This window comes from Olea europaea, unplaced genomic scaffold (genome assembly GCF_002742605.1).
Source record: "Olea europaea var. sylvestris unplaced genomic scaffold, O_europaea_v1 scaffold770, whole genome shotgun sequence".
NCBI classification, from domain to species: Eukaryota; Viridiplantae; Streptophyta; class Magnoliopsida; order Lamiales; family Oleaceae; genus Olea; species Olea europaea.
In genome coordinates, this window is record NW_019266118.1 from 167,360 (window position 1) to 190,978 (window position 23,619).

Below are 23,619 nucleotides of genomic sequence, written 5' to 3' on the forward strand. Positions count from 1 at the left end.
TACGTTTATTCTGATAGTGTTAATTAATGATCTAGTTAAATATTACGTCAAGATAATACCATTTGCATCCACTAGCTTCTGAATAAATGCAAATGGGAAGGGAAAGGGCATTTTTCAATGGAAAATGCTATATGTACATCATGGTTTATATAATATTTTACATAAAGTCACTTGGCATTTTATCATTTATTAGTTTAAAACACAGTCAGTTTTTTCATCCAATTATTTTCCTCCACATCAATTTCAATCATTGCTTCTGGCAGATTTTTCTATACAAACAGCAGAATCCTTTTTCAAAAGTTCATGGAACAATTTACCCACACAAGAAGAAATTATACCCTTGGATCCAGGAAGGGGTTAAGAGAAATTTCACAAAGAATGGAAGAAAGAGCACAAAGGCTGCCCTGTGAGGGGAGAAACCGGGGAAGACCCGAGAGCAAAGAACGAAAGGATGAGAGAAAGTTCGATGAATTAGCTAGGGTTCTTCCTTTACATAGGAGATCACAATTGTCGATCAAATCATGAACCAAGGATTACAACCTCTCCATAAGATTCTATGGTCATTGTGAAACAACTTATGAGTGTTATACTAGACATTTTTGGGACGGAGTCAATGTTGGTATGACATGTTCGAACTTTTAAATTCTTCAATTATTGAAGTACAACTAATGTACATCATCGCTTCAAGAATGTTTGGTATCAAAATAAGAACAGTAAACCCCTATTTGATGCCTATTATATATATATATATACATTTTTAAAAATGGTTTTGAATAGTGTTTTTAGGAGAATTTGTGATTAAAAAGTAGAAAAAAATTTAGAGTTTACGTGCAGAATATTTTATTGTGTGAATGTATGATTGAAAATGATTACGTAACAAGAAAAGTTTTAAAACAATGGGCATCAAATACAAGCTAAATTGACATTGTCAAGAGAAGACGACTTTCTAAGTAAAAAAAAAAAAAAATTGTAAAAAGTTCTTACATTTTGATTATTGTTAGAGGGCTAGTTTGGGAAATTTCTCAAACAGTTTTCGGCTTAGTTCATATATGATTACGGCTGTTAAGAAGACACGTTGTGCGCTCGTAGGTTGCCTTCAATTCAGTTTTGATTGGTAACCAATGTTATTGACAACTGATAAGTATAATTGGTGGGATGCCGGATTTTGGGTTTGTGGTAGCTTTGGGTGTTGTAAGTCTCAGAGACAGACGCAGAGGTGTCAAAATGAGTCATATTCAGTAAATTGAAGAGAAGCCCTTGAAAGACGATAGGTCGTGGAGGGTCGGGTTGATCCCAGTTCGCCATAGGTCTGGGCGTGGTTCGATTTGGATCAATTTCGATTTCAACTCCTACTTAGAATCAAAACCAAATTAGTCGATGTGGACAAATTTCAGCCCAACTCAACCTACTCTATCTCTTAAACCCAAACCAAAAACCGAATTTGGTTCAGTATGGTTAGTCGGTTGTATTCTTTACACCATTTCAAAAGCCAGTAAGAAGTTTGAAAATTCAAAATTCATGTTTGTATTTAATTAGTTAAAATTATTTATTAAATAAATATATTAAAGTCACAGTTAAACAATTAATGGTCAGAGATTTCACATATTTATTTACTAGTCACATATCATCAAATTAATTGGTCACGGATTATTTCGAAGTCATAAATCGAAAATTTTATAGGTTACAGATTTTTTTAGTCACAGATTATCAAATTTTAAGGTCACGGACGAAATCGTTGAGTTAACAAATTATTGTTTTAGTCACAGATCGTCAAATTTTAAGGTCACGAACCAAGTCATTGAAGTCACAGATTATTGTTTTACTCACAGATCGTTAAATTTTAAGGTCACTGACCAAACTTTATGGTCACCCCTTCCACCGGTCCCATCTAGCACCAATCTTGGTCACGAACCACCACCATCCAATCATCGATTGCACTATACCACCGCAACACCACACCTGATCCCGATCCAATTCCACCACAGCACTTGGTCACAAACACTATCCATCACCACCATTGCACCCCTATCACGTCACAACAATCAGTCAACACCACAACACACTACCTGAGCTACCACTACACCACCGCACAGTACCACACCACTATTGCACGCACCCAACCACCGCACCACCACCTCCATCTCCACTGCACACCTCACTGCACTATAGCACCACCAACACACATAGTTAAATTGGCCGCACACTTCTACCTCCACTGCACACCACACGCCACCACTACTACCACAATCGCACCATACACCACCACCACATCAACAATAGCCATGACTGGAAATCCACCATTACAGCACCCACACACCATCGACCAACACAATACAATCACCAACACCACCACAACACCCAAAACCACCACTAGATTTCTCTACTACAGAGAATAAATTCACCACCACAAAGCCGCCATCACCAATTCACCACCAGGTCCACCACCACACAAAACACCATCCAATCCACCACCATCTTCTTTGCTGTCAATGTGTTCAAGGCACTATAGTCTTCAGATCCACACAATTGCGCAAGCAAAAGCAGTCACACAGGCAGAAGAAGCAAAATGGATCAGATCTAGCTGCAACGGCACTCGTCCTCCTCGTCGGCGACATCGTCACTCACGGTTACAGAGGCGTCATCGTTGGGCAGCGACCTGTGGTGGTCTCCAATGAGGAGAGACGTGAGAGATAGAGAGAGGAAACACTCGTCCTCGGCCATGACGACGACACTGTTAGTCACGGAGTGTTGTAGCTACGTCATTGTCTTCATCGAGCAGCGAGGTTGCGGTGGTCACCATGATGAGCTACGTGAGAGACAAATCGGCAGTTGAGAGAGAGGGTGAATTGAAATGGTTAGGGTTGAAATTGAGGGAGATATTTAATTATCATATTCATTCCAAATTTGTGAATAACAAAACTTCATACTAGATTTTTGCACTGTAAATTTGAAACACCGATGACTGTGTAATTTCCTCAAAAAATTATCAGAGTTTTGGGCCCATTTATATTACAAGAACAAAAATAATCAAATAATTTTATATTACAAGAACTATTAATTAATAAATAAAATCATGTTAAATAGAGACAAATCAATAGAAAACTTAAAAGTTTTGTTGTTTTAATATGTATTATGCAGCCTGACTACTTCAATAAGAGAAAATATTAAGTATAACATAATGAGTTTGTGAAAGGAAATTTTCAGTGCTATTACTTATCGGCAACATTATAGATTAGAAGAAATCGAGATATAGTTATGAAATTATGGCTTATTTTTTTATTTTTTCCTTAATTTTTTTTTTTAAAAAAGTAAACATTTAAGTGAATTGGTTTGGTTTAATTAACCAATTGTTTATGACTTCAAACCATAACTGAACGGACCTACCATGATTACGTTTAAAAAAATAAAAAATAAAAAATAAAACCAAACTAATTACTTGTATCAAACCGACCCGGGTCAATTCGTGGTTTGATTGATTTTTCGATTTTTTTGCCCAGACCTAGTTCACCACTTTTGTATGAGACCTGTCTAAAAATGGGTTGGACTGAAATAGGCCAAGAAATTCATATATTCTTAAATATTTATAAGTAGAAATTAAGTTTCTGTGCACTTAAAAGAGCTGGACAAATTTAGAGCCACGATCACAATACTTGTTTAGAGTTCGTATGACTAATTTGAGCGTGCATGTATACCATATTTTTAAGTATTCTAAAATTAATAGCTGTTGTGCAATAATAACGGATCACAATTAGCCCTGTTGGTGAGTTTGACACACGTCACATTTTGTATCCACTGATATTTTGAATATAGCTCTGTTACAATGCTTCGTGCATTGTGCAAGTTGTTAATCTCTCAATTTTCATTTTGTTTTGCGCATGAGACCCCAAGCTCGAAACAGCCCACCTTCGACGGCAAGGCAGATTGAGTGGGACCAAAAAAAAAAATAATAATAATAGTAATCATATTGGGTTGATAGATCCCCCCGTCCCTCCCCCCAAAAATTAATAAAAAAATAAATAAATTCCACTAAAATATAGAGTTTTTATTTAAAATATCCTCTCAAAAAATTGTAGGGCATGGGTGCATGTCTGGGGCCCAGACCTACCCCCTTCCCTACACCCCTGAAGGCAGACCACTAGGCTAAGCCAAAGCCGGCGAACTGGCCAGTTTGACACCATGATATCGACTTATATTGGTATCTTGTAATGGAGATGAAATGTGTGAAAACAATTTTTTTCCAAAGTAACTTGGTAACAAGATTATAGACAAATTTTTACCACAAGCCAAATAAGTGTTCACCGTGTCTATGAAGCAATCTTTTCTTGTCATGCTTTTTAGGATTTGATAAAGGATTTACAGCTTGTTTGGGAGCGAATTTTTGCCCTAAAAATTGATTTTTTTACCGTTATTTCACTATTTCAGTCGTCATATTTGACTTTTTTTCTCACAGGTGGACCCACTTTTCTCCTAACGGTCAAAAAATCAATTTTCAAAATTACTTCCAAACAGACTCTTAATCATAATCTTCAACTCTGTCCTCTCCTCGATGAACAGGAAACAAAATATAGTCAAAATGACAAGAATGGCTTATATAAAAATCAAATTTAATAAAATCAAGCAAGTAAAATTTGGATGCCCACCCTTCCAACCCCCAACCTCCAACCCAACCAGTCTCTAGATGTCCCACACAAGATTTGGGGATTGTTATTACTTTAATAACATAGCAAGTAGCCGACCACAACTACATGCTATTTGCAGAATCTTTCAAGGAACTGTTTAAAATATTAATAACTCATTTTTTCATGATGACATTTCCATTTTTTAATAGCATTAATGTATGAACAAAGTATATCCACTAGTACCTTTCAATGGGACATCATCGTCGAACAAAACTTAACCATTTTTAATGTTCTTAAATCATGTTCTGCCTATATATGGGCTGTAATGCTAATCTTGTTCATACGTTGATCTCAGTTTACGAATCCTATGCTTCTGCTTAAGAGGTATCTTTCGAGCTTCTTATGTTTTAATTCTGAATAATCTGATTTTGTAGCCTTAGTTTTACTCACTAACCTTTTTTCTGATTCAAGGTTTCGAAGTTTGAGGAGTTTGAAAGATGGAGAATGTTAGTAGCAATGTCTTTGAGCTTACTGTTAAACAAGGACAGCCTACTCTGGTTCCTCCAGCCAAGGAGACGGAGAAGGGGCTGTACTTTTTGTCAAATCTGGATAAAAATATTGCAGTTATAGTTCATACAATTTACTGTTTTTGTTGACACACAAAAAGTTCAGCCCAAGTCGAATAGCCCAAGGAATGAAGCCCAATTGAAAGATCCCCAAAATCAAATAGCCCAAAGAATAACCCAATCAGGCAATGCAGGATAAAGGCCCAAATAGGGATGCCCATGAACGCGGTAATACCATCGCCCAAAGTTACAAGTCGCCCAAGATTTGAGCGAATGGATTACCATGCAGTCGCCCAGAACTGTGCCCCTGTTCTTGCCCAAACCTTCGAGTCGCTCAAGATCTTAGCAAACATAAGATGTTATGGTTACCCAAAGGTGCGGTTAATGAAGCAGTTATTGAGTAGCCCTATCACGGTCCACGATTCAAGGAATTCAATTGAAGACGGTTGAACGACAAAAAGTAATGACAGCGGTCAGAGAAGGCAGTTCCATAACAAGTTAGCCACTACGAGGAAAGTGAGCAGTTATAGAGTGATCAAGCAGTTTTTAAGCGGTTGATCACGAAGAGATCATCCAGGAAGTATAAAAGGAAGAAAAGACATAGAGCAAAAGATCCCGAATCAAACACTCTCAAACAGAGAATATGTAACTTTAAATTTCTTAGTTTAGATTTAAACACTTCTTTTCAGTAACTCGTGTGTTTTTGCCCCTTGGAGGCATTCTGTTTTTATTTTTCAATTGTAAAGTCATCGCCAATAAAAACACCACTTTTTGGGACTTTGTCTCAAGAGGTTTGTCCGTTACACAATCGTCTGATCCCTTTTTAATTGTTAGTGACTAACCCGCGCGAAACAATTTGGCACGCCCAGTGGGACAGTGGTGTTTGGTGTTGAAGATACAAAAGGTGAAATAATATGCCTCAGAGATCCGATAAGGAAGCAGCAAGTCAGGGAGGAGTCCAGTCTGTGATCGAGCGATATGAGGAGCAGCATAGCTCTCCACGAATAGATGGATAGAATCAGAGCAGTAACAATCGTTACGAATCAATGGCAGAGTTGATTCCTTGAACTATGCATGCACTACTTGGAAAACTCACACAAGATGTCGTTGAACAGGTAAATCTTCTAAATATTCATAATATGGAAAGATTTACCCAGAATGGGAATGCACATTATGACAGCATGGCCAAACAACTGAGTATTTTGAACGAAATAATGAATAAGTTAGTAGGCTAAATTTGTCAACCAGTTATGCCTCTTGCAAACCACTTTCAAACTAAGACAATTGTGGGACATAATCCCCCAATCCTAAATTCAAGTCAAGGGGTAGAACCACATTTCGATCCCTCTACTTCAAACTAAGGGGATGGTGTAACGCCAAATCAGAATAATGGTAGTGGTACGCCTAACTTAGGGGGTAAGCCAAATGTAAGAGATAATGTCCTAAATAACGGGCAGAATACCCCACATGTTAATGAGGGAATAAATGTTTAGGCTAATGGTAACAATGACCCAAATCATGGTAACTTTATTCTTAATCAAGGACCAAATATCAGGCCTCAAGCAAATCAACCGGTCAACCAACCTGTAAGGATTCCATATGACCCCAACGTCATGTTGAGGAATCAGATTATGGAAATCATATAGGACCAGATGGCTTTGGGGGTACGTCCTATCATTAGGTCGACTTACACAAAGTCATATCCTGATTGGATAGACCAAACATATCCATGGTCTAGAGGGTATAAAGTGCCAGAATTCTCACTGTTTACCGATTTAGGGGAGGTGTCTACTCTAGAACACATAGGACGATTCACACTGTAAAGTGGTGACGTAACTAATTATCATAAAATGAGGCTTTTCCCTAGTTCATTAACAGGAGTAGCTTTCTCCTGGTTCATCAATTTGCCAGCGAACTCTGTTCAAACAGGGCAACAATTGGAACAATTATTCCACGCTCAGTTTTATAAGACTGAGTCTGAAGTTACTTTGGCCGATTTGGCGAACCTATGTCAAATGCCAAAGGAATGGGCAGAAGGTTTCCTCCAAAGGTTCAAGACAGCAAGAAGTAAATGTTTTGTACCTCTGCCCAAAAAAGAGTTTGTCAAAATTGCTCAAGGTTGTTTGAGCTTTGATTTGAAAAAGAAATTTCAAGACAAGGAATTTTCTGACCTTTTCCAATTGAGCGCGAACGTGATTAGGTATAAACGATTGATAAGAAAAGAAGAGCAAATAAAAAATTCTAGCAAGGGGACTTATTATAGAGACCCAAATTTTGATGTTCATACCATCAATAACGAGTCATACGATCAGACCGAAATGTGTTTGGCCAAATTAGTCAAAGGAGACATGTATACTTGTCCTATAATGGCTAAGCCTAGACTATCAGGCAAGGATGAGCTTATGAAAGATGAAAACGTAAAAGCTAGAACGTTCTCGTTCGATGTAACCAAAGCTGACCTTATATTTGATAAATTATATAAGGATAAGCAGATAAAGTTGAGCAATAAGCATAAATTGCCAAACCTTGAACAAATTAAGGGTAAAAAATATTGTAAGTGGCATAATGCATGGTCACATTTGACTAACAATTGCTTGGTTTTTTGCCATGTGTTATAGGATACCATTGAGTCAGGACGAATTACGTTCGATGATAAGAAGAAGATGGCAGTGGATGAAAATCCTTTTCCACAGCCACTTGGAGTGAATATGGTGACGTCTGGTTTCAAAAACAAGTTGCCAAAATTCAAATTGGTTATAGATGATGGAGAAGAAGACCCTGGACCACATCCTAGTGTCTTTGAGCGTATTAAAGGGAAGGAGCCAAAAAAGGATGAAGACGTCTTGTGTGCAAGATGTAAAAGAAAAGTGAGTGAGAATACGGAGAAACCAGGGATATGTCAGTATCCCCATCGCCCTACTTTCTTTCCAAACGCTCAGCATGGTAGAGGGCGAGGTACATCGTTCTATAAGGGACCGCCCTTTGAGAGGTAGTTCGGGCCAGTAAATAATGGGAGAACATTCAGGCTGCAACCTCGCCGACCAAATGTATGGCATTTGTTCAAGTATAATGCAGGAAATGCGATACCCTTCAATGAGATGACTAGAACCCAACAAAGACGTTTCCAACGAGATTATGGACGAATGATGAGGCAACAACAGGGAGTACCATGTCCTAAGGCGCCTAAACTACTTGAGGTAGCCAATCAAAATGTTCTCAAAGATAGTGAAGAGACTGGTGCAGATGAATCAATGAAAGAGTTGCCAAAAACTTCTTCTGGGAGATCGAAGTTTGAGCGAGACAGAAGGGATGGAGAAGATCCAAATCAGCCCCTTACTATTCAGTTCGGTACGTTACCTCCTGTTGTGGCTAATAACTATTTACTAGCTAATGAGTTCAAGAATAAAGAGAAAAAAGAAGAAGAAAGAGAGGATAACTAAGGAGAAGCATGCGTGATGGAATATGAAGAAGGCTAGACTTCTAGAGAGGCCTACAATGGTGAGGAAGATGATGGTATGACAGACATTGAAGAAGAAATCGACCTAGAAGCAGAAAGAAGAAGGTGAGGAGTATCGTAAATACTCTATTGAAGCAACTACATCGAGAGGGAGTTCGTGAAGTAGATTTATTGGGAGAACCATATGAGTGTTCTTTCGATTTTTACGTGCTATACGGGACGCCCAAAAGGAAGAAGAGAGTGCCTCGCTCTGAAAAGTATGGATCACCTCCAAGAATAATGCCTCCTCCCACAGGTTGGGTAACTGAAGATGAAGCATCAGAAAACAATAAAAAGAAAATTCAAGAGACAGAGGCTCAATGTGATATGTTGCACGTTGACTTATCACAAAAGGATAACTCGACAGAGGACAAGCGGGAAGTAGAAATAGAGGCTGCCGAAAAGGTTATTTTTAAATGGTCAGCCATGAAATTGACTAAACACTTGAGGTCGTTGTACATTGAAGCTCTAGTTAACGGTGCTTGTCGATAATGAAGCAGCTATAAACACCATTCCATCTAGGATGATGAGGAAATTTGCAAAGACAGAAGGGGATATGATTCCAACAGAAGTCATCCTTACAAGTTTCAATGGAGAAGCAACTGCAGCTAAGGGAGTTATGCCATTGGACATAATTATAGGTACAACTACTAGGACCACAGTCTTCTTTGTAATAGATGGTCCTACTAGTTACAATGTGTTACTAGGAAGAGATTGGATACACGAAAGTCGCTGTATACTCTCATCGCTCCATCAATGCCTGGTTTTTTGAAATAACAAGGGTGAAGCAGAGGTGGTGCAGGTCGATCATAGGCCTTTTGTCGCAGAAGCAAACTCAGTGGAAAAGTTCATGTACGAAGGAAACTATGGACCTATCAGGGTAGTCCAAGATGGGGAAGAAACTCAGATTGTCGCGCAGAGTGAAGAGCCATTTTCAGTGGATGCACTCACTGAAATGTTCAGTCAGATGAGGGCAAATATAGTGGCCCTAGAAGAGCCAGTAATTGGCAAAAGAATAATCAAGGAGTCCTGAATGAGTTCGAAGCAACAAGAGCAAATGGCCGATATTCAAGCCTTCAAAGCCAAATTAATGGCTTTCAATAAAGAAAGCAAGGACAAGACGAAAGAAGAGGCAGCCCTGAAAACATTGAAAGACAAATTAGCAGTATTCGAATTGGAATAAAGTATTGGCCGAGAAGTCAACAAGGTGGATTGTTTAGAAGAAGAAGTGCTTACAAGGGAGCTGGACGATGAAGTAATGCGGATCATCAATCCTGGCTATGCTCAAGCACAAGACCCTCTGATTAAAGTAAATATTGGCAATGAAGGAGAAGATCGTCCAACATTCATCAGCCAGATGCTCGATCAAGAGATTAGTGATAAATTAATCGCTTTGTTAAAAGAGTATAAAGATTGTTTTGCTTGGAAATATGAACAAATGCCTGGTTTAGATAGAGACTTTGTGGAACATAGATTACCAACTAAGCCTAATTTTAAACCTCATAGGCAACCTCCCAGACATTTTGCTCCTAATGTACTCCCTGAGATTAAGAAATAGATAGAGCGATTATTAAAAGTAGGCTTTATTAGAACAGCCAGGTATGCCGAATGGTTGTCTAATATCATGCCAGTACTAAAAAAGAATGGTAAACTAAGGGTGTGCATAGACTTGAGGAATTTAAACATAGCCACACCCAAAGATGAGTATCCAATGCCCACGGTAGATTCTTTAGTAGACTCAACAGCCGGACACGTCATGTATTCTTTCATGGATGGGTATTCAGGATACATTCAAATTTATATAGCTGAGGAAGACATATACAAAACTGCCTTTAGATGTCTTGGTTCTCTAGGATGTTTTGAATGGGTAGTCATGCCTTTCGGCCTGAAAAATGCAGGAGCAACTTATCAAAGGGCAATGAATTTAATTTTTCATGATATGCTAGGCAAGTTTGTTGAAGTATATGTAGATGATATAGTGGTCAAATCCATTAAAGAAGAGGACCATTTTGAACAGTTAAGATGTTCATTTGAGCGAATGAAGCAATATAAACTAAAGTTGAATCTCTTGAAATGTGCATTGGTGTTAATGCAGGGAACTTTCTTGGTTTCTTGGTACACAAAAGAAGGATTAAACTTGATAAAAATAAAGCGAAGGCCATTTTAGAGGCCAAACCACCTAGCAACAAAAAAGAATTGCAAAGGTTTCTAAGTCAAGTAAACTTTTTAAGACACTTTATTTCTAACTGTGCAGGGCGAACTAAAGTCTTTTCACCGCTTTTAAAGCTGAAAAATCAAGACGAATTCATCTGGAAAGAAGAATATCAAAAGGCTTTTGAAAGTCTGAAGACATATTTATCAAGTCCACCAGTGTTGGTATCACCAATCCAAGGAAGGCCAATGAAAGTGTATGTATCGGCTGAAAAAGAATCAATAGCTGGAATGGTCGCGCAAGAAGACCAATTTAGTGAAGAGAGGGCGATTTACTACTTGAGTACACGGTTAACAAAATGTGAATGTAATTACTTTGCTATCGAAAAATTATGTCTTGCATTGTATTTCACATGTACAAAATTAAAGGCTTATTTACGGCCTGTAACCGTTTATTTGATTTCTAGAGTAAAGTTGATTAAGTATATGTTCTCTCGCCCTATTTTACACCAAATGGTAGGCCTTTGGACGTTATCTTTATCAGAATTCAAAATACAATACATACCCCAAAAGGCAGTCAAAAATCAGGTTTGGCTAACTTTCTAGCCGATCATCCATGCCTTGACATGCCTGAAGAAATTGAATTAGAAATCAATTCGTTCGAGCTAAAACCTTGGGTGTTGTATTTCGATGGATCAAAAACCTCTAAAGGTGTAGGAGTAGGAGTAGCATTGATAAATCTTTTAGGGATTTGCTACAAGTTCGCATTCACTGTGGATAGGATGTGCACCAACAATCAGGCCGAATATGAAGCCTTAATCGTGGGCCTAGAACTAATGATAGATATGGGGGTACAAAATGTAAACATTAGATGCGATTCTCAATTGGTAATTCACCGACTGATTGGTGATTTTAAATGCCAAAGTGATTCCATCATGAGTCAATATGAAATTGCCCAAGAGTTATTAGAAGAATTCGACCAAATAGAACTTCAATGCATTAATAAGATATACAATGACGTGGCAAATGAGGTGGCCCAGATGGCCTCAGGGTACTCAAAGGTTTTAAATTGGAAGTCTACTTGTGAATATGGAGCAATATTGCTCGTGATCCAAAGAAAGGCGAGAAGGATTGAACTTCATTGCATACAAGATGGAGATGCAATGGGTTGGAGGGCAGAGATTAAGGAGTTCCTTAAAGAACCTAATAAAAGAGATAGTAGAAAAATGAAGTTGCGTTTGCTAAACTATGCACTGATAGATGAAGAGTTGTTCAAGAAACGCTCTGATGGTATACTGCTAAAATGTGTAAGTTTGCAAGAAGCCAGGACGATCATGGCTAAAGTGCACGAAGGGATATGTGGAGCTCATCAAGCTGGCCAAAGGATGAGATGGTTAATTGTTAGGAGTGGATATTTTTAGCCAAAGATAGGAGAATTATGCGTTCAGTATGCAAAGAGTTGTTTAGCATGCCAAAAGTATGGTCCAATACAAAGGGCACTACCACAAGAGATAGCACCTATTATTAAACCTTGGCCGTTCAAGGGTTGGGCGATAGACCTGATAGGGAAGATTTATCCCCTGTCGTCCAAGCAACATACTTTTGTTATAGTTGCGATCGATTATTTTACTAAGTGGGTAGAGGCGGTACCTTTAAAGGAGATCACCCAGAAGAATGTCATAGAATTTATCCGTGATCACATCATTTATAGATTTGGAATTCCACAAACTTTGATGGTAGATCACCGGACATCTTTAAATGGGGATCAAGTAAATAAATTCTTGAGTGAGTTTGGAGTTAAATTAGTAAACTCCACACCATATTACGCTCAATCCAACGGGTGAGCAAAATCTTCTAATCAGATTCTAAAAAATATCATAAGGAAAATGATAGATGAAAATGCCAGAAATTGGCACGAATGTCTGAACAAGGCCTTATGGGCTTATAGGACGTTGCCTCGATCAAGTACCAAAATTACTCCTTTTCAACTTACTTATGGACAGGAGGCCGTTTTGCCTATGGAAATCAACATGCAATCGATCAGAGTGTATTTGCAACATAAGTTAAGTGATGATGAATATACCGAATCACTAATTCAAAACTTAGTAGAGTTGGACGAATTAAAGTTAGATGTCCCAGATAGATTGCAAGTTCAAAAATGAAGAATGGCTAAATTTTATAATAAAAAAGTTATAACCAAGTCGTTCAGCCTGGGCAAACTGGTTTGGAAAATAGTACTCCCTTTAGATAGCAAAGATCCAAAGTATGGCAAATAGTCTCCCAATTGGGAAGGACCATATAAAGTGAATAATGTATTGCCTAATGGAGCCTATCGTTTGAAAGATTTAGACAGCACCAAGCACATGAGGTTTATTAATGGAAAATATTTGAAAAAGTACGTTCCTTCCTAATGGAAAAGTGAACAAATAAAAGCGTAACCAAATCGCATTGAACGATCGTAGAGTAAAAAGGGCCAGAGCGAAATACGTTCAAATAAATTTCTTTATTATCAAATGTTCATTACAGAGCTGCGAAATACAAGATGCTAAATGCTCTATAAACTACAATTAGGAACAAACTAATCTCCCGGTCGATCGCCGAGTAAGAGGGTGTACTGGCCTTGATTGTCATCCTAATCGCACTGCTGCAAAGGCAAGCAGAGAGGCCGAGAAGCACTCTCAGCAAGCAGAAAGGAAGATGAAGCGCCCTCACATCGCCTTCCTAAATGCTTCGCTACAACGACGGGCAAGGAGGCTGAGAAGCACTCTCCGCAAGTAAGGTGGCCTGCAAGCACCCCAAAAATTGTCTTCCATCATTGAACTCCTTGTAGGAACGGAGACGATGGGAAGAACTTTGTTGCTGGTCAAAGAATATTTCCTATATCTCCCATACCAAAGGTGACATCAAGAAGGATGGCAAAATGGGCGGATCAGATGATCCATTTCCATGGAAAACGAAGGTGTTGGATTGATTGTCAAAATGTCAAACAATGGTAGCAAATTGGTCTTTTGAAGAAGAAAATGGAAATGAAGATGGAAAGTATGAAGTATACGTGCATTCATAGGGGGTGAAGGTGAAAAGACAGAATATGACGTGCAGTTATAGAGGGTGAAGGTGAAAAGACAGGATATTTAAAAAAAGAGAGAGAGAAGAAAGGGGGCAGAAATATCAAGAGAAAATGTGCAAAAATTTTAGCATAAAGCAGTTAAATGCCTGAGCGATTGACGATTAAAAGACAAACGTCAATAAATACACGAGAGGCTAAAATAGTTATTCATTAACAATGATGACTGCTGTTATGATCAAAATTAACAATGGATATCAATACAAGGTTACAAAGGGAAAGTCAATACGAAATTACAAAAAGAAAAAGTTAAGGCATTATATGTCTTGATTACAATTCGCCCCATACCAAACGAATTATTTCCCGAAGTCTCCCCCAGTCCTCGCTCTGCCGAGAAGAAGTGATATTCAATTCAGCCACAACATCATCATCAACTTCCAACTTCTTGTACTGCTCGACCAAAGACTTAGTTCGCTCAATTTCTTGGGAGGCATTACACTTTTTAGCAGTCATTCTCGCCTTGCAGTCGTCCATCTTGGCTTGAAGCTCCTTCATCTGTGCAGCCAAACTAGTCATCAAAGAGTCTTCAATCATGACTTCGGAAGAGATTTCTTTCAACTCGTCCTCAGCTTTGTTGATCTCCAGAAGCAAGGACTCTTTTTCAGATACAGCGCGAAGATATTGAGTACTTTTGGCTTCAGTTCAACATTTTTTGCCAGCAAGGAGAGGACCTCGGAATGGACAACTTTCAACGTCGCTTTAAAATTAGCAGAAAGATTGAGCGATGGAAGTGTCAGTGCTTGCTCCAATTTCGCATTCAAATGCTCAAGCTTCTCCTTATGTTTGGCAGCACTAGTCTTACCGATGTCCATATCCATGAAGGACACATACTCAAATATCGACTACTTGAGGAACTTCATATCTTCCTCTGAAGAAGCAGAAGGACAACTGGCTGAAGCAAGGCTAGATGTCTTGACTTGCCCCTAAGAAGCGAACAAGTCTTGGATGAACCGCACAATTTTATCAGCATCCTGCAAAGAAAGTTGCCAATATTGAAGGTTTCCACTACACTAAACAAAGTGGAGGTAAAGGTGAAGCAAAGATTACCTCATCAGCAATCTTGGAAGGTGGCATATCCCCAGCCAAATTTGCCACCTGTGGCTCCACCATTCGTGAGGACTTCCCCTTGTCTAAACAAGAAGACCTTGCCGCAACGGGCAGACTCATGGGAGCATCTACAGAACTCAAAAAGTAACAAATCAAAAACCAATAGCACAAGCAAAGGTAAAGCATCAAAAAATGAATTACCTTCTGCTTCGACGTTTGGGGGGTCAACGCCCTGGGAAAAAGGTAGTTCATCCATTGGTTGTGATGAAGATTCTGGGAAAGAAGATTTCTCTTTAAGCGTAGTCCCTTCATCAGCTGGTTTGGACGAAGTAGTCTCAGCAGAGGATGATGGAGTAGGAGCTGCCAACACCAAAGCCTTCAAAGGAGAGGCTGAACTTTTCTGAGAAATCCAAATAAACCATCAGCACATAGAAAAGTTTCAAGTATGGAAAGGTATGCTTGTGAATAAACCATTTTAATTACCTTTCTCCTGACAATGAGAGGGGTGTCATCATCATCAGCAGCATCAACCTCCAAAATGGGAGATGCCGAAGCTGGCCGTTTGCGGCTTGGGGCACTTTTAGCTACAATGGGCTTAGCAGGAAGAGAAGTCGATGGACGAGTAAACTGTTTAGCACGAGCAGGAGAAGAGGGACTCCTAATGGATAGAGGAGTGACCAAAACAGGAGAGGTGGAAGAAATGTTTGGCTGGTCCAGTGAATGGAAAGCACGATTGGCATCAGTCGCAAACAATATGCGCTTCACTGACGGTCAGAGTTGTTCAAAAAGGGGATGGATGGCACGGCTAGGATTGAAGGGAGCTAAAGAAAAGCTGCTCGTCAAAAGAATATTGCGAGCATCTATAGCTTCTGCCTTTGCCTTATTAATAGTGTGGAAGTGGTTTATCAAGTTTCTTGAATAGCAAGGGGGAACGGGCCAAGTTTGGCCAAAATAAAGTTGGCGAGCAAAGAATTGGGGAGCATATATTTCAACCCCAGCTTTGGCATTGGTCCCAGTCAAAATATCATGGAACAACTCCCTCCTGATCAAAAACTGAATCCAAATGAACAGAGAGGTGCTTGCGCTATCCATAGTGGATGGAGGTTGCACATAATCCGGAGTCAAAAAGTGAGGAAAAGGAAAGAAGGAAGGGATTGAATCCAAAGTATAAAAGAATGAAAAAATGTCCCTTCTGGACATATTTACAGGAGTCAGGAGATCAATGGCTAGCCCATAGCAACTAGCAAAAGGACTGGAAAAAGATGGAGCACCAAGCGATGGAAAATAGGCTCTCAACCACATTTGAGTGAACCAAAGAGGCCCACTGCCAGTGGAAGATGCATCATTCTTCAATTGGGATTGAAGAGAAGCCATGCCTCTATAGAGGGCAGCTAAAAAGAAAGAACACAAATTCAGAGGCCTACCACGTGCCAATTCGTGCGCTATGGGTAAATAACTCATGGAGGGCTTTATGCTTGGCACACACAAAACGTATTTACAAAGCCAAATCAGAAGAAAAGCCACATGCTCAGCATGGGAAGGCTCAGCGCTTGAGTGGTTATGGCAGGTTTACAGGCTTGAATAAGACTCGGTAAGTTTTCTTTCAAATTTTGGGGCGATACCAGAAATCAAAATATCAGGGAAAATGGTATCGCCCAAAGGTGGCAGATTTACTAGGGCCCCAATATTCCTTAAGGTAATGGACATGGGGCCAAGAGAGAAACCAAAAGTATTATACTTAGAAGACCAAAAACTTAAAGCGATTGGAAAAAGTGCTAAATCAAAAATAGGGGGTCGAAAAGAGATTTCTAGCAAATCAGAAATCCTAGTATTATCAAAACTTGCCTTAGTAGGACCATGGTCCACAAGGCGAGCGTGCCACCTACGGAAAATGACATCAGATTTAGGCCAAGTGCGAATACTTCTTTCACGAAGTGGCCCTAGCGGCAAAGAGTTTAGAAATGGAGGGCCTTGAGTACAAAGGAATAGCTAACCGACCGTCGCTTGTTCGATGGCCTTGACGTTGTTGAATGAAGGACCTAGATAGAACTCTTTGAGTTCGACATTAGCTGGTGCAAGGAAGTTCGGAGTTATATATGGCCGAGTGAGGAGTTTCTGGAAGTCTTCGAAGCTGAAGGAGTCACCAGACTGGGATTGTGAAGTGGCCATTAGGGACGAAATAGAGTTTTTCAGAGTTACGTAGCAGAGAAACAAGGAGATGAACAGTAATATTGCGAGAGAGATGCACGAAAAAATGAGGCGTGATTTAGTAGTTCAATGAAATGGCATATTTGGAGGTTATAAGGGTTTGCAAACGTCGCATCTTTTCAAGCTATGGAAGAAAATAATGATTGAAATTCTTGGGAATTTCGAATGTTGTTGGGAAACAAACACAAAGTGAATATGGAAAAAATTAATAATTGGTATTAATTCTGTCATATTGGGGGGTAATTGTTGACACACAAAAAGTTCAGCCCAAGTCGAATAGCCCAAGGAATGAAGCCCAATTGGAAGATCCCCAAAATCAAATAGCCCAAAGAACGACCCAATCAGGCAATGCAGGATAAAGACCCAAATAAGGAAGCCCATGAACGCGGTAATACCATTGCCCAAGGTTACAAGTCGCCCAAGATTTGAGCGAATGGATTGCCATGCAGTCGCCCAGAACTGTGCCCCTATTCTCTCCCAAACCTTCGAGTCACCCAGGATCTTAGCAAACGTAAGATGTTATGGTTACCCAAAGGTGCGGTTAATGAAGCAGTTATTGAGTAGCCCTATCACGTTCCACGATTCAAGAAATTCAATTGAAGACGGTTGAATGACAAAAAATAATGGCAGCAGTTAGAGAAGGCAATTCCATGACAAGTTGGCCACTATGAGGAAAGTGGGCAGTTATAGAGCGATCAAACAGTTTTTAAGCGGTTGATCACGAAGAGATCATCCAGGGAGTATAAAAGGAAGAAAAGACATAGAGCAAAAGACCCTGAATCAAACACTCTCAAACAGAGAATATGTAACTTTAAATTTCTTAGTTTAGATTTAAACACTTCTTTTCAGTAACTCGTGTGCTTGCGCCCCTTGGAGGCATGCTGTTTTTATTTTCCAATTGTAAAGTCATCGCCAATAAAAACACCCATTTTTGGGACTTTGTCTCAAGAGGTTTGTCCCTTACACAATCGTCTGATCCCTTTTTAATTGTAAGCGACTAACCCGCGCGAAACAGTTTTAAATCAGAAGAAAAGGGCAACGAGAATGCTGCGCAAGTTATTAAGGATGCCTTGTCAAAGGTTCTGGTGCACTATTATCCTCTTGCAAGACGGCTGACAATTAGCTCGAAAATGAAGCTTATTGTGGATTGTACGGGGGAAGGTGCTATATTCGTCGAGGCTAAGGCAGATTGTGAGCTTGAAGATTTGGGTGACATTATGAAGCCTGATCCCGTGACTCTTGGGAAGCCAGTTTATGACATTCCTGGAGCCAAAAACATACTAGAAATTCCTCCTCTGGTGGCTCAAGTAAGTACGTCTCTTGGTTTATCCCAGACTTAAGTATAGCTTGAATTTGCAAGATTATTAACACGCTCAAGTTCGCGTATCCAGCCTAAGAATGACTCTTTTTGCTCAAGTGTCGTTGGTGTAACTTATTATCAGTTCTGTAGAGTATTGAAATTCAGTTTTGATACATAGTATTAGACAAGATTGTACATGAAATCGAAAAGTCGAACAAATTTTGAACTTCTTTAATTAATTATATCGAGTATTGTTCAATACAACATGCCAAACATTCCATGTTCATCTCAGACATCCTTACTAAGGCTAAATTGCTTTTCAGGTGACAAAGTTAAAATGTGGAGGTCTTGGTCTTGGGCTATGCATGAACCCATTGCATGTTTGATGGGATTGGTGCCATGCAATTTGTGAATTCTTGGGGCGAAACTGCCAGAGGCCTTAAAATCAAAATTCATCCATTTATGGACAAAAGCATTCTCAGAGCCAGAAATCCTCCTAAGTTGGAATTTCCCCACCATGAATTTGCAGAGATTGAGGATATATCAAACACAATTGAACTTTACAAAGAAGAAATGCTCTACAAGTCATTTTCTTTCGACTTAGAGAAGCTCGAGCACCTTAGAAAGAAAGCACTGCAAGATGGAAACCTAGAGAAGTGCACCACGTTCGAAGCCCTCTCAGCATACGAATGGAAAGCTCGTTGCGAGGTACTAAATATGAAGCCAGATCAACAAACAAAGCTACTCTTTGCAGTAGATGAACGGTCTAGATTCGAGCCCCAAATTTCGGAAGGATACTTAGGCAATGCAATTGTGTTAACAAATTCACTTTGCAAGGCAGGTGAATTACAGTACAATCCATTTTCATTTGCAGTAAAACTAGTTCAAGAGGCTGTGAAAATGGTGACAGATGGTTATATGATATCTGCTATTGACTATTTCGAGGCAACGCGAGCTAGGCCTTCTTTGACAGCAACCTTGCTGATTACTACATGGATGAGGCTATCGCTCCACACCACAAATTTCGACTGGGGAGAGCCAGTGCTATCAGGGCCTGTAGTTTTGCCCGAAAAGAAAGTGATTCTCTTTCTTTCACACGAGAAAGAAAGGAAAAGCATTAATATGTTTCTTGGATTGCTTGCTTCTGCCATGGAACCATTTGAACGACTGATGAATACCTAAGAGAATATTTTCCTTATTGGTCCTTTGTTGGTTTAGTTTCTGTATTGAAGTTATCAAGTTGAATCGTATTATTTATTGGTGAATTTATGTTGATCCCTCGATGCAGTTCATGCTAGAATATGTTACTTGAGGCGCAGAGTTGATATTCCATTCCTGAATATACAAAGAAAGTGGCAATACTGTGTTTCCTGTTCCGTTCAGTTTAAACAGACATTTTGTTCCTTATTCACTTCTCTGAGTCTTCGTGATGCGGACATCCATTTACTATTTATTTTTTATTTGAACTATTAGTTATATTCTATTTGGATTATTATTTATATTTCTGTTATTGGGCTTGTATAGCGGGTTTGGCCCAAACCCTTCTCTTTAGAGTTTTTGTTTTGCTATTTATTTCTGTTTTGTTACATATTTGAGATAGTTGATGAACTAATGAATTAAAGAATAGAATGCTTGGGTTGTTGCCTATGGCTTCTTCTGTTGCCTGTGGCTTCTTCCTTTTTCCTTTTCCCTGATTTCTACTTCTTCTCCGATTTTCTCATCACATTCTCTCCGGTTTCTCCTTCTCTTCTTGCTTATTCTTTCTTTTTAATTCGTCCTGCATCAAAGTGGTATCAGAGCTAAACCTGGACAACAATTTACACAGCACCAACATTCAACAACATCATCAGTCACCTTCACCTCCTTCGCCTGTAATTATTCATTCAGTTTCTCCTCCACTGCCTCCACCTTCTACAGTCCCTGCTCTATCTGTTGAAATTTCCACCAAGATTTTGTGAAGAGAATAAACTAAACCGTCCACTACCACAACACAATCAGCCCCACCACCACATGACCATCGATTTCAATCCAAACACCATTAGTCACACCAATAACCGCTGTTGAAACTCCAACCCAAACAATCTGACAAACCCGACCATCTCTCCTACTATTATCGCCGATCATCCTTCCAGCCGTCGTCGCCCCAACGCCGCCGACCAAACATTCGGACCACTATCACCTGTAGTGGTCGCCTCGCCACAGCCCAAACTCGTCTCTGCTGCCAAATCACAACCCCAGCCCAGACTCCTTTAATTCCCCATTCGGTCCCACCAATCCCTTCAACTTCCACTGCCGAATACCATAACAACCGACCCCACACTCATCTCATACCACCGTATCGGGAACAAAAATATAAGCATCCCAAACCTGAATTCATATACAACCCAAAACCCAGTAACCTATTAATTATGCCACAACCCATTCACAGAAATCTCTAATCCGTCCCAAAATTCCTCGACCTTCTTCGAGCCACGCCACTCATACCCACCAGCAGCTTCCACCCCGTAGACGCCACCACCTGATTCCACTAGCTCTCCTACAAATAGAGTCGACAGGCGAGTTAACGTGAGACTGTGTGTTTAATTTCAGTTGGGCCCTACTTATGGTTGATATTTGGGCCTCAGTTTGTGTATTTTGGAAGAGTGGGCCTCAATTGTTAGTTTGGGCCTCAGTTATAGCATGTGTTTGTTTGTTGATGTAGAGTTCTATTAAAATGCACTTACTCGACAAATAGCTACTATCCAAACTCAAATGACTGTTACTCTTGAGGAGAGTAAGGTTGTATCTGCTAATTGGAACAACTTTAAACATATCCCTAGTTCAACCAACGTCCATAAATCTAAAGTGTCCCATAATAGACATTATCATGATCACCATGGTGATCAAAAATGCTTTAGACATGATCAAAAATGCTTTAGACATGATCGTAGGGGTAGGGACCAGGTTCGTGAGCGAGAACGAGATAATTTTGAAATTTTTAATCAATAGAATGCCCTTAAACAAGGAAATCAACTAGTGACGGAGTATATCACACAATTTTAGGAATTTCGAACCAAATATCGTTTCATTGAGGATGAGACCATGACTTTGAATAGGTTTAGCCAAGGTCTGAGAGATGATCTTAGGCGTGAGCTTTTCCTTCGAGGTGTCACTACTGTTAATCAAGCTTACTCTTTAGCTCGAGATTATGAGTTGACCCCATATGAAAAGTATGGTCATCGTCGTTCACCCATCCCATTAGTTCCACCTCACCATGTGTCTATCATAAAGTCTTCCCCATTCAATGTCCCTCCCATTTGGGAAAATAATTGTAAAGGTCGTAATAGTCCAAAGCCTTCTTCTCCATACAGAAGGCGTATTGACAATCATCCTTCTGTTTCATTGGCTCCATTTCCTCCCACTAAGTCCCTTTTAGGACCTCCCTCGCCTAATATTCTTCCAATCTTCTCATTTGCTGTGCATCAGTTGTAAGGTCTTTGGCCACATTTCTTCCAAATGTCCTAATCGAACCTTAGTCATGGAAGAACAAAAGAATGCAATAGTTGAGCAGCTAGAAGATTTAGTCTATGAACCTAAATTTGAAGATTTTGATGACTTGGATGATAGTGAGGACACTTCCTTAGGTAGAATCCAGACCCTTCCCAAGACTTTAGAAACTAGACCCCTTGTTTCCCACAACTCTCGATCACATGTTATATGTCATACCCTTACCCAACTCAAAGAGTTTGATGATTTCACTAGTCGCTCTTGGAGAATCCAGTCGCCTATGGTTAGAACTAAATCAAAATTCTCCACTACTGACCAACCTCAAACTGATGGTCAAAATGAAATTGCTAACCAAAGTCCTGGCAATTTATTACAGTCTCAAAAAAATCTTGAGAATTTGGACTTAATCCCTCCAATTTTTCAAATTACATATAACAATCCTGTGAACTGGTCTTTAGGTCTAAATCCCTTTGAAGTTATTCATGATTGTGAACCTAGGAAACCTTTAGACCTTATTCCTATGTACCCACATGCTAGTGTGTTTATGTCAGTTGAGGTAGTTGTATCACATTTTCATAACTTGCATATTGAGATCAATAAACAATTTGAAGCAAGTAACACATTATATAAACCTCGAGCTAATTGGCATAAACAACATTTTGAATTTGATATTGGGGATTATGTTATATTGTAAGCTCATAATGCTGGTCCTTTTAAAATTTCAAAGCATGTTGGTCTAAATGCATATGTCAATGACCTTTTATCACATTATGACCACCACCCTATTTTATTTGTTACGGACTTCGATGCTTGCAAAGGCTATTTTAACCCCTCTGATGACCCGTTTCTACCTCCACATGAGAATTCCCACATTGAATCTTTTGCTATGTCTACTTCAATCCCACCTATTATGGCACACAAAAATAAAATTGATGTTATTTTAGACGAACAGATTGTGTTGACCAATGATAGAGAGATTCAATGCTTTCTTGTTTGTTGGATGGATCGACTTGATTCTGACGGTACATGGATTCCCAAAGAGAGACTTCAGCAGTGTGAGCCAAATTCATTGGAGCTTTATAAGAGTCAGCAAAATCCTCATTCGCTTAGGTTATCTTGGTCAGCTCATATTTTTGCGGGTAATTTGCAATTGGCGTAGTCATTATTTGTGGAATTTCGATATTTGGTTCGTCAGAAAGATCGTTCCCTATGGCATGACTTGGAGCCTTTAGCATCAGATTCATTGCAACATTTTGATTTATCCACTTGACAGGGTCGAGTTTTTCTCCTACCCCGGGAGAGTTGATGCGGACATCCATTTACTTTTTATTTTCTATTTGGACTATTAGTTATATTCTATTTGGATTATTATTTATATTTCGATTATTGAGCTTGTATAGCGGTTTTGGCCCAAGCCCTTCTCTTTAGGGTTTTTGTTTTGCTATTTATTTCTGTTTTGTTGTGTAGTTGAGACAATTGATGAATTGATAAATTAAAGAATAGAATGCTTGGGTTATTGCCTATGGCTTCCTCCTTCTCCCTTTTTCCCTTATTTCTACTTCTTCTCCGATTTTCTCATCCCATTCTCTTCAGTTTCTCCCTCTCTTCTTGCTTATTCTTTC

General features: G+C 39.4%; 1 pseudogene; it reads left to right on the forward strand.

The window, feature by feature from the left end:
* Positions 1-5,099: 5,099 nt before the first annotated feature.
* Positions 5,100-19,693, forward strand: LOC111391267 (annotated as a pseudogene).
* The last annotated feature ends 3,926 nt before the right edge of the window (positions 19,694-23,619 follow it).